At 45.3% G+C, this 14738-nt stretch overlaps 3 non-coding genes across 3 annotated transcripts; all 3 read right to left on the bottom strand.

Annotated features, from left to right (window-relative positions):
• Positions 1 to 7388: 7388 nt before the first annotated feature.
• Positions 7389 to 7461, bottom strand: TRNAD-GUC (transfer RNA aspartic acid (anticodon GUC)). The gene has a single exon. It is a non-coding gene; the product is annotated as a tRNA-Asp (tRNA).
• Positions 7462 to 11059: 3598 nt separating this feature from the next.
• TRNAD-GUC (transfer RNA aspartic acid (anticodon GUC)) lies at positions 11060 to 11132 on the bottom strand. Its single transcript has one exon. It is a non-coding gene; the product is annotated as a tRNA-Asp (tRNA).
• A 955-nt stretch (positions 11133 to 12087) lies between these two features.
• On the bottom strand, positions 12088 to 12160 carry TRNAD-GUC (transfer RNA aspartic acid (anticodon GUC)). Its single transcript has one exon. It is a non-coding gene; the product is annotated as a tRNA-Asp (tRNA).
• Between the last annotated feature and the right edge of the window lie 2578 nt (positions 12161 to 14738).

Here is a 14738-nt window from a genome sequence, read left to right as displayed (position 1 = left end):
AGAAAAACATTTTGAGTATTTGTTCACTATTTTCAAATATAACCACTGAAACCATTATTTTTGTAATTTTTGCGTTAATTCAAGCAAATGTAACGATATTCATTCAACAAACTGTTAAAATTCAATTTTAAATAAGATATCGTTGTCACGGATTTTGTATCTTGAAAAAAAACATGCGATTTTTTCGGTACACTTTTAAATGCATTTTTTTCTGGAGAAATGTTTGACCGAATTCAGCTTAATTCCCTATAAAACACTCATTAAAAGTGATTTCATCTCGATTGAACAATAAATAAAAATGTACCTCGATTTTTAATAACATTTTCAAAATCGACGTTTCACGGCCAAAGAAGCATATTTTGAGTATTTCTTCACTATTTTCAAATATAACCACTGAAACCATTATTTTTATACTTTTTGCTTTAATTCAAGCAAATGTAACGATATTCATTCAAAAAACTGTTAAAATTCAATTTTTCAATAAGAAATCGTTGTCACGGATTTTGTATCTTGAAGAAGAAAAACAAGCGATTTTTTCGGTACACTTTTAAATGCATTTTTTTCTGGAGAAATTTTTGACCGAATTCAGCTTAATTCCCTATAAAACACTCATTGAAAGTGATTTCATCTCAATTTAACAATAATTAAAAATTTACCTCGATTTTTAATAACATTTTCAAAATCGACGTTTCACGGCCAAAGAAGCATACTTTGAGTATTTCTTCACTATTTTCAAATATGTTCACTGAAACCATTATTTTTATACTTTTTGCTTTAATTCAAGCAAATGTAACGATATTCAATCAAAAAACTGTTAAAATTAAATTTTTCAATAAGAAATCGTTGTCACGGATTTTGTATCTTGAAGAAGAAAAACATGCGATTTTTTCGGTACTTTTTTGAATGCATTTTTTTCAGGAGAAATTTTTGACCGAATTCAGCTTAATTCCCTATAAAACACTCATTAAAAGTGATTTCATCTCGATTGAACAATAAATAAAAATGTACCTCGATTTTTAATAACATTTTCAAAATCGACGTTTCACGGCCAAAGAAGCATACTTTGAGTATTTCTTCACTATTTTCAAATATGTTCACTGAAACCATTATTTTTATACTTTTTGCTTTAATTCAAGCAAATGTAACGATATTCAATCAAAAAACTGTTAAAATTAAATTTTTCAATAAGAAATCGTTGTCACGGATTTTGTATCTTGAAGAAGAAAAACATGCGATTTTTTCGGTACTTTTTTGAATGCATTTTTTTCTGGAGAAATTTTTGACCGAATTCAGCTTAATTCCCTATAAAACACACAATAAAAGTGATTGTGTGAAAACCTTGACTTTTTACGTCACATCTGAGACCTCACAACACCGCTCCCGGATGGGCTCGAACCACCAACCTATTGGTTAACAGCCGAACGCGCTAACCATTGCGCCACGGAAGCCCAAAAGTTAAATGTTCGTCTGGTGTTGTGGAAAAACTCTGACATTTTACGTTACATCTGAGACGTCACAACACCGCTCCCGGGAGGGCTCGAACCACCAACCTTTCGGTAAACAGCTGAACGCGCTGACCATTGCGCCACGGAAGCCCAAAAATTAAATGGTCGTCAGGTATTGCGGAAAAACTTTGGCTATTTACGTTACATTTGAGATCCAAAAACACCGCTCCCGGGTGGGCTCGAACCACCAAGCTATTGGTTAACAGCCGAACGCGCTAACCATTGAGCCACGAAAGATCAGAATATAAATGGTTATCACGTATTATGGAAAAAGTTTGACTTTTCACGCTTCATCTGAGACCTCACAACACCTCTCCCGGGTGGGCTCGAATACCAACCTTTCGATTAACAGCTGAACGCGCTAACCATTGCGCCACGGAAGCCCAAAAATTAAATGGTCGTCAGGTATTGCGGAAAAACTTTGGCTATTTACGTTACATTTGAGATCCAAAAACACCGCTCCCGGGTGGGCTCGAACCACCAACCTATTGGTTAACAGCCGAACGCGCTAACCATTGAGCCACGGAAGATCAGAAATTAAATGGTTGTCACGTATTGTGGAAAAGTTTTGACTTTTAACGCTACATCTGAGACCCCACAACACCTCTTCCGGTGGGCTCGAACCACCAACCTTTCGATTAAGTGCTCGACGCGCTAATTATTGCGCCACGGAAGGCCAAAAATTAAATGTTCGTCAGGTATTGTGGAAAAACTCTGACATTTTACGTAACATCTGAGACGTCACAACACCGCTCCCGGATGGGCTCGAACCACCAACCTTTCGGTTAACAGCCGAACGCGCTAGCCATTGCGCCACGGACGCCCAAAAATTAAATGGTTGCCAGGTTTTGTTGAAAAGTTACGACTTTTCACGCTACATCTGAGACCCCACAAAACCTCTCTTTTGGGCTCGAACCACCAACCTTTCGGTTAACAGCTGAACGCGCTAACCATTGCGCCACGGAAGCCTAAAAATTAAATGGTCGTCAGGTATTGCGGAAAAACTTTGGCTATTTACGTTACATTTGAGATCCAAAAACACCGCTCCCGGGTGGGCTCGAACCACCAACCTATTGGTTAACAGCCGAACGCGCTAACCATTGAGCCACGAAAGATCAGAAATTAAATGGTTGTCACGTATTGTGGAAAAGTTTTGACTTTTAACGCTACATCTGAGACCCCACAACACCTCTTCCGGTGGGCTCGAACCACCAACCTTTCGATTAAGTGCTCGACGCGCTAATTATTGCGCCACGGAAGGCCAAAAATTAAATGTTCGTCAGGTATTGTGGAAAAACTCTGACATTTTACGTAACATCTGAGACGTCACAACACCGCTCCCGGATGGGCTCGAACCACCAACCTTTCGGTTAACAGCCGAACGCGCTAGCCATTGCGCCACGGACGCCCAGAAATTAAATGGTTGCCAGGTTTTGTTGAAAAGTTACGACTTTTCACGCTACATCTGAGACCCCACAAAACCTCTCTTTTGGGCTCGAACCACCAACCTTTCGGTTAACAGCTGAACGCGCTAACCATTGCGCCACGGAAGCCCAAAAATTAAATGGTCGTCAGGTATTGCGGAAAAACTTTGGCTATTTACGTTACATTTGAGATCCAAAAACACCGCTCCCGGGTGGGCTCGAACCACCAAGCTATTGGTTAACAGCCGAACGCGCTAACCATTGAGCCACGAAAGATCAGAAAATAAATGGTTATCACGTATTATGGAAAAAAATTGACTTTTCACGCTTCATCTGAGACCTCACAACACCTCTCCCGGGTGGGCTCGAATACCAACCTTTCGATTAACAGCTGAACGCGCTAACCATTGCGCCACGGAAGCCCAAAAATTAAATGCTCGTCAGGTATTGTGGAAAAACTCTGACATTTTACGTTACATCTGAGACGTCACAACACCGCTCCCGGGAGGGCTCGAACCACCAACCTTTCGGTTAACAGCTGAACGCGCTGACCATTGCGCCACTGAAGCCCAAAAATTAAATTTTCGTCAGGTATTGAGGTAAAACCTTGTCTTTTTACTTCACATCTGAGACCTCACAACACCGCTCCCGGATGGGCTCGAACCACCAACCTTTCGGTTAACAGCCGAACGCGCTAACCATTCGCCACGGACGCCCAAAAATTAAATGGTCGTCAGGTATTGTGGAAAAACTTTGGCTATTTACGTTACATTTGAGATCCAAAAACACCGCTCCCGGGTGGGCTCGAACCACCAACCTATTGGTTAACAGCCGAACGCGCTAACCATTGAGCCACGGAAGATCAGAAATTAAATGGTTGTCACGTATTGTGGAAAAGTTTTGACTTTTAACGCTACATCTGAGACCCCACAACACCTCTTCCGGTGGGCTCGAACCACCAACCTTTTGATTAAGAGCTCGACGCGCTAATTATTGCGCCACGGAAGGCCAAAAATTAAATGTTCGTCAGGTATTGTGGAAAAACTCTGACATTTTACGTAACATCTGAGACGTCACAACACCGCTCCCGGATGGGCTCGAACCACCAACCTTTCGGTTAACAGCCGAACGCGCTAGCCATTGCGCCACGGACGCCCAAAAATTAAATGGTTGTCAGGTTTTGTTGAAAAGTTACGACTTTTCACGCTACATCTGAGACCCCACAAAACCTCTCTTTTGGGCTCGAACCACCAACTTTTCGGTTAACAGCTGAACGCGCTAACCATTGCGCCACGGAAGCCCAAAAATTAAATGGTCGTCAGGTATTGTGGAAAAACTTTGGCTATTTACGTTACATTTGAGATCCAAAAACACCGCTCCCGGGTGGGCTCGAACCACCAAGCTAATGGTTAACAGCCGAACGCGCTAACCATTGAGCCACGAAAGATCAGAAAATAAATGGTTATCACGTATTATGGAAAAAGTTTGACTTTTCACGCTACATCTGAGACCTCACAACACCTCTCACGGGTGGGCTCGAACCACCAACCTTTCGATTAACAGCGGAACGCGCTAACCATTGCGCCACGGAAGCCCAAAAAATAAATGCTCGTCAGGTATTGAGGTAAAACTTTGACTTTTTACTTCACATCCGAGACCTCACAACACCGCTCCCGGATGGGCTCGAACCACCAACCTTTCGATTAACAGCCGAACGCGCTAACCATTGAGCCACGGAAGCTCAAAATTGAATGGTTGTCACGTATTGTGGAAAAGTTTTGACTTTTTACGCTACATCTGAGACCCCACATCACCTCTTCCGGGTGGGCTCGAACCACCAACCTATCGATTAACAGCTGAACGCGCTAACCATTGCGCCACGGAAGCCCAAAAATTAAATGTTCGTCAGGTATTGTGGAAAAACTCTGACATTTTACGTTACATCTGAGACATCACAACACCGCTCCCGGATGGGCTAGAACCACCAACCTATTGGTTAACAGCCGAACGCGCTAACCATTGAGCCACGGAATCACAGAAATTAAATGGTTGTCAGGTATTGTTGAAAAGTTACGACTTTTCACGCTACATCTGAGACCCCACAAAACCTCTCTCGTTTGGGCTCGAACCACCAACCTTTCGGTTAACAGCTGAACGCGCTGACCATTGCGCCACTGAAGCCCAAAAACTAAATGTTCGTCAGGTATTGTGGAAAAACTCTGACATTTTACGTTACATCTGAGACGTCACAACACTTCTCCCGGATGGGCTCGAACCACCAACCTATTGGTTAATAGCCGAACGCGCTAACCATTGCGCCACTGAAGCCCAAAAATGATATTTTCGTCAGGTATTGAGGTAAAACTTTGACTTTTTCCTTCACATCTGAGGCCTCACAACACCGCTCCCGGATGGGCTCGAACCACCAACCTTTCGGTTAACAGCCGAATGCGCTAACCATTCGCCACGGACGCCCAAAAATTAAATGGTCGTCAGGTATTGTGGAAAAACTCTGACATTTTACGTTACATCTGAGACGTCACAACACTTCTCCCGGATAGGCTCGAACCACCAACCAATAGGTTAACAGCCGAACGCGCTAACCATTGAGCCACAGAAGCTCAGAAATTAAATGGTTGTTAGGTTTTGTGGATAAGTTATGACTTTTTACGTTACATCTGAGACCCTACAACACCTCTCCCAGGTGGGCTCGAACCACCATCCTTTCGGTTAACAGCCGAACGCGCTAACCATTTCGCCAAGGAAGCCCAAAAATTAAATGGTTGTCACGTATTGTGGAAAAGTTTTGACTTTTAACGCTACATCTGAGACCCCACAACACCTCTTCCGGGTGGGCTCGAACCACCAACCTTTCGATTAAGAGCTGGACGCGCTAATTACTGCGCCACGGAAGCCCAAAAATTAAATGTTCGTCAGGTATTGTGGAAAAACTCTGACATTTTACGTAACATCTGAGACGTCACAACACCGCTCCCGGATGGGCTCGAACCACCAACCTTTCGGTTAACAGCCGAACGCGCTAGCCATTGCGCCACGGACGCCCAAAAATTAAATGGTTGTCAGGTATTGTTGAAAAGTTACGACTTTTCACGCTACATCTGAGACCCCACAAATCCTCTCTCGTTTGGGCTCGAACCACCAACCTTTCGGTTAACAGCTGAACGCGCTGACCATTGCGCCACTGAAGCCCAAAAATTAAATGTTCGTCAGGTATTGTGGAAAAACTTTGACTTTTTACTTCACATCTGAGGCCTCACAACACTTCTCCCGGATGGGATCGAACCACCAACCTATTGGTTTATAGCCGAACGCGCTAACCATTGCGCCACTGAAGCCCAAAAATTAAATTTTCGTCAGGTATTGAGGTAAAACTTTGACTTTTTACTTCACATCTGAGGCCTCACAACACCGCTCCCGGATGGGCTCGAACCACCAACGTTTCGGTTAACAGCCGAACGCGCTAACCATTGCGCCACGGAAGCCCAAAAATTAAATGGTCGTCAGGTATTGTAGAAAAACTTTGGCTATTTACGTTACATTTGAGATCCAAAAACACCGCTCCCGGGTGGGCTCGAACCACCAACCTATTGGTTAACAGCCGAACGCGCTAACCATTGAGCCACGAAAGCTCAGAAAATAAATGGTTGTCACGTATTATGGAAAAGTTTTGACTTTTTACGCTACATATGAGACCCAACAACACCTCTCCCGGGTGGGCTCGAACCACCAACCTTTCGATTAACAGCTGAACGCGCTAACCATTGCACCACGCAAGCCCAAAAATTAAATGTTCGTCAGGTATTGTGGAAAAACTCTGACATTTTACGTTACATCTGAGACGTCACAACACTTCTCCCAGATAGGCTCGAACCACCAACCAATTGGTTAACAGCCGAACGCGCTAACCATTGAGCCACAGAAGCTAAGAAATTAAATGGTTGTTAGGTTTTGTGGATAAGTTATGACTTTTTACGTTACATCTGAGACCCTACAACACCTCTCCCAGGTGGGCTCGAACCAACATCCTTTCGGTTAACAGCCGAACGCGCTAACCATTGCGCCAAGGAAGCCCAAAAATTAAATGGTTGTCACGTATTGTGGAAAAGTTTTGACTTTTTACGCTACATCTGAGACCTCACAACACCTCTCCCGGGTGTGCTCGAACCACCAACCTTTCGATTAACAGCTGAACGCGCTAACCATTGCGCCACGGAAGCCCAAAAATTAAATGCTCGTCAGGTATTGTGGAAAAACTCTGACATTTTACGTTACATCTGAGACGTCACAACACCGCTCCCGGGAGGGCTCGAACCACCAACCTTTCGGTTAACAGCTGAACGCGCTGACCATTGCGCCACTGAAGCCCAAAAATTAAATTTTCGTCAGGTATTGAGGTAAAACTTTGACTTTTTACTTCACATCCGAGACCTCACAACACCGCTCCCGGATGGGCTCGAACCACCAACCTTTCGATTGACAGCCGAACGCGCTAACCATTGAGCCACGGAAGCTCAGAAATTAAATGGTTGTCACGTATTGTGGAAAAGTTTTGACTTTTTACGCTACATCTGAGACCCCACAACACCTCTTCCGGGCGGGCTCGAACCACCAACCCTTCGATTAACAGCTGAACGCGCTAACCATTGCGCCACGGAAGCCCAAAAGTTAAATGTTCGACAGGTGTTGTGGAAAAACTCTGACATTTTACGTAACATCTGAGACGTCACAACACCGCTCCCGGATGGGCTCGAACCACCAACCTTTCGGTTAACAGCCGAACGCGCTAGCCATTGCGCCACGGACGCCCAAAAATTAAATGGTTGTCAGGTTTTGTTGAAAAGTTACGACTTTTCACGCTACATCTGAGACCCCACAAAACCTCTCTTTTGGGCTCGAACCACCAACTTTTCGGTTAACAGCTGAACGCGCTAACCATTGCGCCACGGAAGCCCAAAAATTAAATGGTCGTCAGGTATTGTGGAAAAACTTTGGCTATTTACGTTACATTTTAGATCCAAAAACACCGCTCCCGGGTGGGCTCGAACCACCAAGCTAATGGTTAACAGCCGAACGCGCTAACCATTGAGCCACGAAAGATCAGAAAATAAATGGTTATCACGTATTATGGAAAAAGTTTGACTTTTCACGCTACATCTGAGACCTCACAACACCTCTCACGGGTGGGCTCGAACCACCAACCTTTCGATTAACAGCTGAACGCGCTAACCATTGCGCCACGGAAGCCCAAAAAATAAATGCTCGTCAGGTATTGAGGTAAAACTTTGACTTTTTACTTCACATCCGAGACCTCACAACACCGCTCCCGGATGGGCTCGAACCACCAACCTTTCGATTAACAGCCGAACGCGCTAACCATTGAGCCACGGAAGCTCAAAATTGAATGGTTGTCACGTATTGTGGAAAAGTTTTGACTTTTTACGCTACATCTGAGACCCCACATCACCTCTTCCGGGTGGGCTCGAACCACCAACCTATCGATTAACAGCTGAACGCGCTAACCATTGCGCCACGGAAGCCCAAAAATTAAATGTTCGTCAGGTATTGTGGAAAAACTCTGACATTTTACGTTACATCTGAGACATCACAACACCGCTCCCGGATGGGCTAGAACCACCAACCTATTGGTTAACAGCCGAACGCGCTAACCATTGAGCCACGGAATCACAGAAATTAAATGGTTGTCAGGTATTGTTGAAAAGTTACGACTTTTCACGCTACATCTGAGACCCCACAAAACCTCTCTCGTTTGGGCTCGAACCACCAACCATTCGGTTAACAGCTGAACGCGCTGACCATTGCGCCACTGAAGCCCAAAAATTAAATGTTCGTCAGGTATTGTGGAAAAACTCTGACATTTTACGTTACATCTGAGACGTCACAACACTTCTCCCGGATGGGCTCGAACCACCAACCTATTGGTTAATAGCCGAACGCGCTAACCATTGCGCCACTGAAGCCCAAAAATGATATTTTCGTCAGGTATTGAGGTAAAACTTTGACTTTTTCCTTCACATCTGAGGCCTCACAACACCGCTCCCGGATGGGCTCGAACCACCAACCTTTCGGTTAACAGCCGAATGCGCTAACCATTCGCCACGGACGCCCAAAAATTAAATGGTCGTCAGGTATTGTGGAAAAACTCTGACATTTTACGTTACATCTGAGACGTCACAACACTTCTCCCGGACAGGCTCGAACCACCAACCAATAGGTTAACAGCCGAACGCGCTAACCATTGAGCCACAGAAGCTCAGAAATTAAATGGTTGTTAGGTTTTGTGGATAAGTTATGACTTTTTACGTTACATCTGAGACCCTACAACACCTCTCCCAGGTGGGCTCGAACCACCATCCTTTCGGTTAACAGCCGAACGCGCTAACCATTTCGCCAAGGAAGCCCAAAAATTAAATGGTTGTCACGTATTGTGGAAAAGTTTTGACTTTTAACGCTACATCTGAGACCCCACAACACCTCTTCCGGGTGGGCTCGAACCACCAACCTTTCGATTAAGAGCTGGACGCGCTAATTACTGCGCCACGGAAGCCCAAAAATTAAATGTTCGTCAGGTATTGTGGAAAAACTCTGACATTTTACGTAACATCTGAGACGTCACAACACCGCTCCCGGATGGGCTCGAACCACCAACCTTTCGGTTAACAGCCGAACGCGCTAGCCATTGCGCCACGGACGCCCAAAAATTAAATGGTTGTCAGGTATTGTTGAAAAGTTACGACTTTTCACGCTACATCTGAGACCCCACAAATCCTCTCTCGTTTGGGCTCGAACCACCAACCTTTCGGTTAACAGCTGAACGCGCTGACCATTGCGCCACTGAAGCCCAAAAATTAAATGTTCGTCAGGTATTGTGGAAAAACTTTGACTTTTTACTTCACATCTGAGGCCTCACAACACTTCTCCCGGATGGGATCGAACCACCAACCTATTGGTTTATAGCCGAACGCGCTAACCATTGCGCCACTGAAGCCCAAAAATTAAATTTTCGTCAGGTAATGAGGTAAAACTTTGACTTTTTACTTCACATCTGAGGCCTCACAACACCGCTCCCGGATGGGCTCGAACCACCAACGTTTCGGTTAACAGCCGAACGCGCTAACCATTGCGCCACGGAAGCCCAAAAATTAAATGGTCGTCAGGTATTGTAGAAAAACTTTGGCTATTTACGTTACATTTGAGATCCAAAAACACCGCTCCCGGGTGGGCTCGAACCACCAACCTATTGGTTAACAGCCGAACGCGCTAACCATTGAGCCACGAAAGCTCAGAAAATAAATGGTTGTCACGTATTATGGAAAAGTTTTGACTTTTTACGCTACATATGAGACCCAACAACACCTCTCCCGGGTGGGCTCGAACCACCAACCTTTCGATTAACAGCTGAACGCGCTAACCATTGCACCACGCAAGCCCAAAAATTAAATGTTCGTCAGGTATTGTGGAAAAACTCTGACATTTTACGTTACATCTGAGACGTCACAACACTTCTCCCAGATAGGCTCGAACCACCAACCAATTGGTTAACAGCCGAACGCGCTAACCATTGAGCCACAGAAGCTAAGAAATTAAATGGTTGTTAGGTTTTGTGGATAAGTTATGACTTTTTACGTTACATCTGAGACCCTACAACACCTCTCCCAGGTGGGCTCGAACCAACATCCTTTCGGTTAACAGCCGAACGCGCTAACCATTGCGCCAAGGAAGCCCAAAAATTAAATGGTTGTCACGTATTGTGGAAAAGTTTTGACTTTTTACGCTACATCTGAGACCTCACAACACCTCTCCCGGGTGTGCTCGAACCACCAACCTTTCGATTAACAGCTGAACGCGCTAACCATTGCGCCACGGAAGCCCAAAAATTAAATGCTCGTCAGGTATTGTGGAAAAACTCTGACATTTTACGTTACATCTGAGACGTCACAACACCGCTCCCGGGAGGGCTCGAACCACCAACCTTTCGGTTAACAGCTGAACGCGCTGACCATTGCGCCACTGAAGCCCAAAAATTAAATTTTCGTCAGGTATTGAGGTAAAACTTTGACTTTTTACTTCACATCCGAGACCTCACAACACCGCTCCCGGATGGGCTCGAACCACCAACCTTTCGATTGACAGCCGAACGCGCTAACCATTGAGCCACGGAAGCTCAGAAATTAAATGGTTGTCACGTATTGTGGAAAAGTTTTGACTTTTTACGCTACATCTGAGACCCCACAACACCTCTTCCGGGCGGGCTCGAACCACCAACCCTTCGATTAACAGCTGAACGCGCTAACCATTGCGCCACGGAAGCCCAAAAGTTAAATGTTCGACAGGTGTTGTGGAAAAACTCTGACATTTTACGTTACATCTGAGACGTCACAACACCGCTCCCGGGAGGGCTCGAACCACCAACCTTTCGGTTAACAGCTGAACGCGCTGACCATTGCGCCACTGAAGACCAAAAATTAAATTTTCGTCAGGTATTGAGGTAAAACCTTGACTTTTTACTCCTCATCTGAGACCTCACAACACCGCTCCCGGATGGGCTCGAACCACCAACCTTTCGGTTAACAGCCGAACGCGCTAACCATTCGCCACCGACGCCCTAAAATTAAATGGTCGTCAGGTATTGTGGAAAAACTTTGGCTATTTACGTTACATTTGAGATCCAAAAACACCGCTCCCGGATGGGCTCGAACCACCAACCTATTGGTTAACAGCCGAACGCGCTTACCATTGAGCCACGGAAGATCAGAAATTAAATGGTTGTCACGTATTGTGGAAAAGTTTTGACTTTTAACGCTACATCTGAGACCCCACAACACCTCTTCTGGGTGGGCTCAAACCACCAACCTTTCGATTAAGAGCTGGACGCGCTAATTACTGCGCCACGGAAGCCCAAAAATTAAATGTTCGTCAGGTATTGTGGAAAAACTCTGACATTTTACGTAACATCTGAGACGTCACAACACCGCTCCCGGATGGGCTCGAACCACCAACCTTTCGGTTAACAGCTGAACGCGCTGACCATTGCGCCACTGAAGCCCAAAAATTAACTTTTCGTCAGGTATTGAGGTAAAACTATGACTTTTTACTTCACATCCGAGACCTCACAACACCGCTCCCGGATGGGATCGAACCACCAACCTTTCGATTGACAGCCGAACGCGCTAACCATTGAGCCACGGAAGCTCAGAAATTAAATGGTTGTCACGTATTGTGGAAAAGTTTTGACTTTTCAAGCTACATCTGAGACCCCACAAAACCTCTCTCGTTTGGGCTCGAACCACCAACCTTTCGGTTAACAGCTGAAGGCGCTGACCATTGCGCCACTGAAGCCCAAAAATTAAATTTTCGTCAGGTATTGAGGTAAAACTTTGACTTTTTACTTCACATCTGAGGCCTCACAACACCGCTCCCGGAAGGGCTCGAACCACCAACGTTTCGGTTAACAGCCGAACGCGCTAACCATTGCGCCACGGACGCCCAAAAAAAATGGTCGTCAGGTATTGCGGAAAAACTTTGGCTATTTACGTTACATTTGAGATCCAAAAACACCGCTCCCGGGTGGGCTCGAACCACCAAGCTATTGGTTAACAGCCGAACGCGCTAACCATTGAGCCACGAAAGATCAGAAAATAAATGGTTATCACGTATTATGAAAAAAGTTTGACTTTTCACGCTTCATCTGAGACCTCACAACACCTCTCCCGGGTGGGCTCGAATACCAACCTTTCGATTAACAGCTGAACGCGCTAACCATTGCGCCACGGAAGCCCAAAAATTAAATGCTCGTCAGGTATTGTGGAAAAACTCTGACATTTTACGTTACATCTGAGACGTCACAACACCGCTCCCGGGAGGGCTCGAACCACCAACCTTTCGGTTAACAGCTGAACGCGCTGACCATTGCGCCACTGAAGCCCAAAAATTAAATTTTCGTCAGGTATTGAGGTAAAACCTTGTCTTTTTACTTCACATCTGAGACCTCACAACACCGCTCCTGGATGGGCTCGAACCACCAACCTTTCGGTTAACAGCCGAACGCGCTAACCATTCGCCACGGACGCCCAAAAATTAAATGGTCTTCAGGTATTGTGGAAAAACTTTGGCTATTTACGTTACATTTGAGATCCAAAAACACCGCTCCCGGGTGGGCTCGAACCACCAACCTATTGGTTAACAGCCGAACGCGCTAACCATTGAGCCAGGGAAGATCAGAAATTAAATGGTTGTCACGTATTGTGGAAAAGTTTTGACTTTAACGCTACATCTGAGACCCCACAACACCTCTTCCGGGTGGGCTCGAACCACCAACCTTTCGATTAAGTGCTCGACGCGCTAATTATTGCGCCACGGAAGGCCAAAAATTAAATGGTCTTCAGGTATTGTGGAAAAACTTTGGCTATTTACGTTACATTTGAGATCCAAAAACACCGCTCCCGGGTGGGCTCGAACCACCAAGCTATTGGTTAACAGCCGAACGCGCTAACCATTGAGCCACGAAAGATCAGAAAATAAATGGTTATCACGTATTATGGAAAAAGTTTGACTTTTCACGCTACATCTGAGACCTCACAACACCTCTCCCGGGTGGGCTCGAACCACCAACCTTTCGATTAACAGCTGAACGCGCTAACCATTGCGCCACGGAAGCCCAAAAAATAAATGCTCGTCAGGTATTGAGGTTAAACTTTGACTTTTTAATTCACATCCGAGACCTCACAACACCGCTCCCGGATGGGCTCGAACCACCAACCTTTCGATTAACAGCCGAACGCGCTAACCATTGAGCCACGGAAGCTCAGAAATTAAATGGTTGTCACGTATTGTGGAAAAGTTTTGACTTTTTACGCTACATCAGAGACCCCACATCACCTCTTCCGGGTGGGCTCGAACCACCAACCTTTCGATTAACAGCTGAACGCGCTAACCATTGCGCCACGGAAGCCCAAAAAATAAATGTTCGTCAGGTATTGTGGAAAAACTCTGACATTTTACGTTACATCTGAGACATCACAACACCGCTCCCGGATGGGCTAGAACCACCAACCTATTGGTTAACAGCCGAACGCGCTAACCATTTAGCCACGGAAGCTCAGAAATTAAATGGTTGTCAGGTATTGTTGAAAAGTTACGACTTTTCACGCTACATCTGAGACCCCACAAAACCTCTCTCGTTTGGGCTCGAACCACCAACCTTTCGGTTAACAGCTGAACGCGCTGACCATTGCGCCACTGAAGCCCAAAAATTAAATGTTCGTCAGATATTGTGGAAAAACTCTGACATTTTACGTTACATCTGAGACGTCACAACACTTCTCCCGGATGGGCTCGAACCACCAACCTATTGGCTAATAGCGGAACGCGCTAACCATTGCGCCACTGAAGCCCAAAAATTAAATTTTCGTCAGGTATTGAGGTAAAACTTTGACTTTCTACTTCACATCTGAGGCCTCACAACACCGCTCCCGGATGGGCTCGAACCACCAACCTTTCGGTTAACAGCCGAATGCGCTAACCATTCGCCACGGACGCCCAAAAATTAAATGGTCGTCTGGTATTGTGGAAAAACTTTGGCTATTGACGTTACATTTGAGATCCAAAAACACCGCTCCCGGGTGGGCTCGAACCACCAACCTATTGGTTAACAGCCGAACGCGCTAACCATTGAGCCACGAAAGCTCAGAAAATAAATGGTTGTCACGTATTGTGGAAAAGGTTTGACTTTTTACGCTACATATGAGACCCAACAACACCTCTCCCGGGT

This window comes from Phalangium opilio, unplaced genomic scaffold, assembly GCF_054372755.1.
Source record: "Phalangium opilio isolate 3A_F unplaced genomic scaffold, DU_Popi_V2 ptg000087l_1, whole genome shotgun sequence".
NCBI classification, from domain to species: Eukaryota; Metazoa; Arthropoda; class Arachnida; order Opiliones; family Phalangiidae; genus Phalangium; species Phalangium opilio.
The sequence above is the reverse complement of the archived record's forward strand: the minus strand, read 5'-3'. Positions and strand labels throughout refer to the sequence as shown.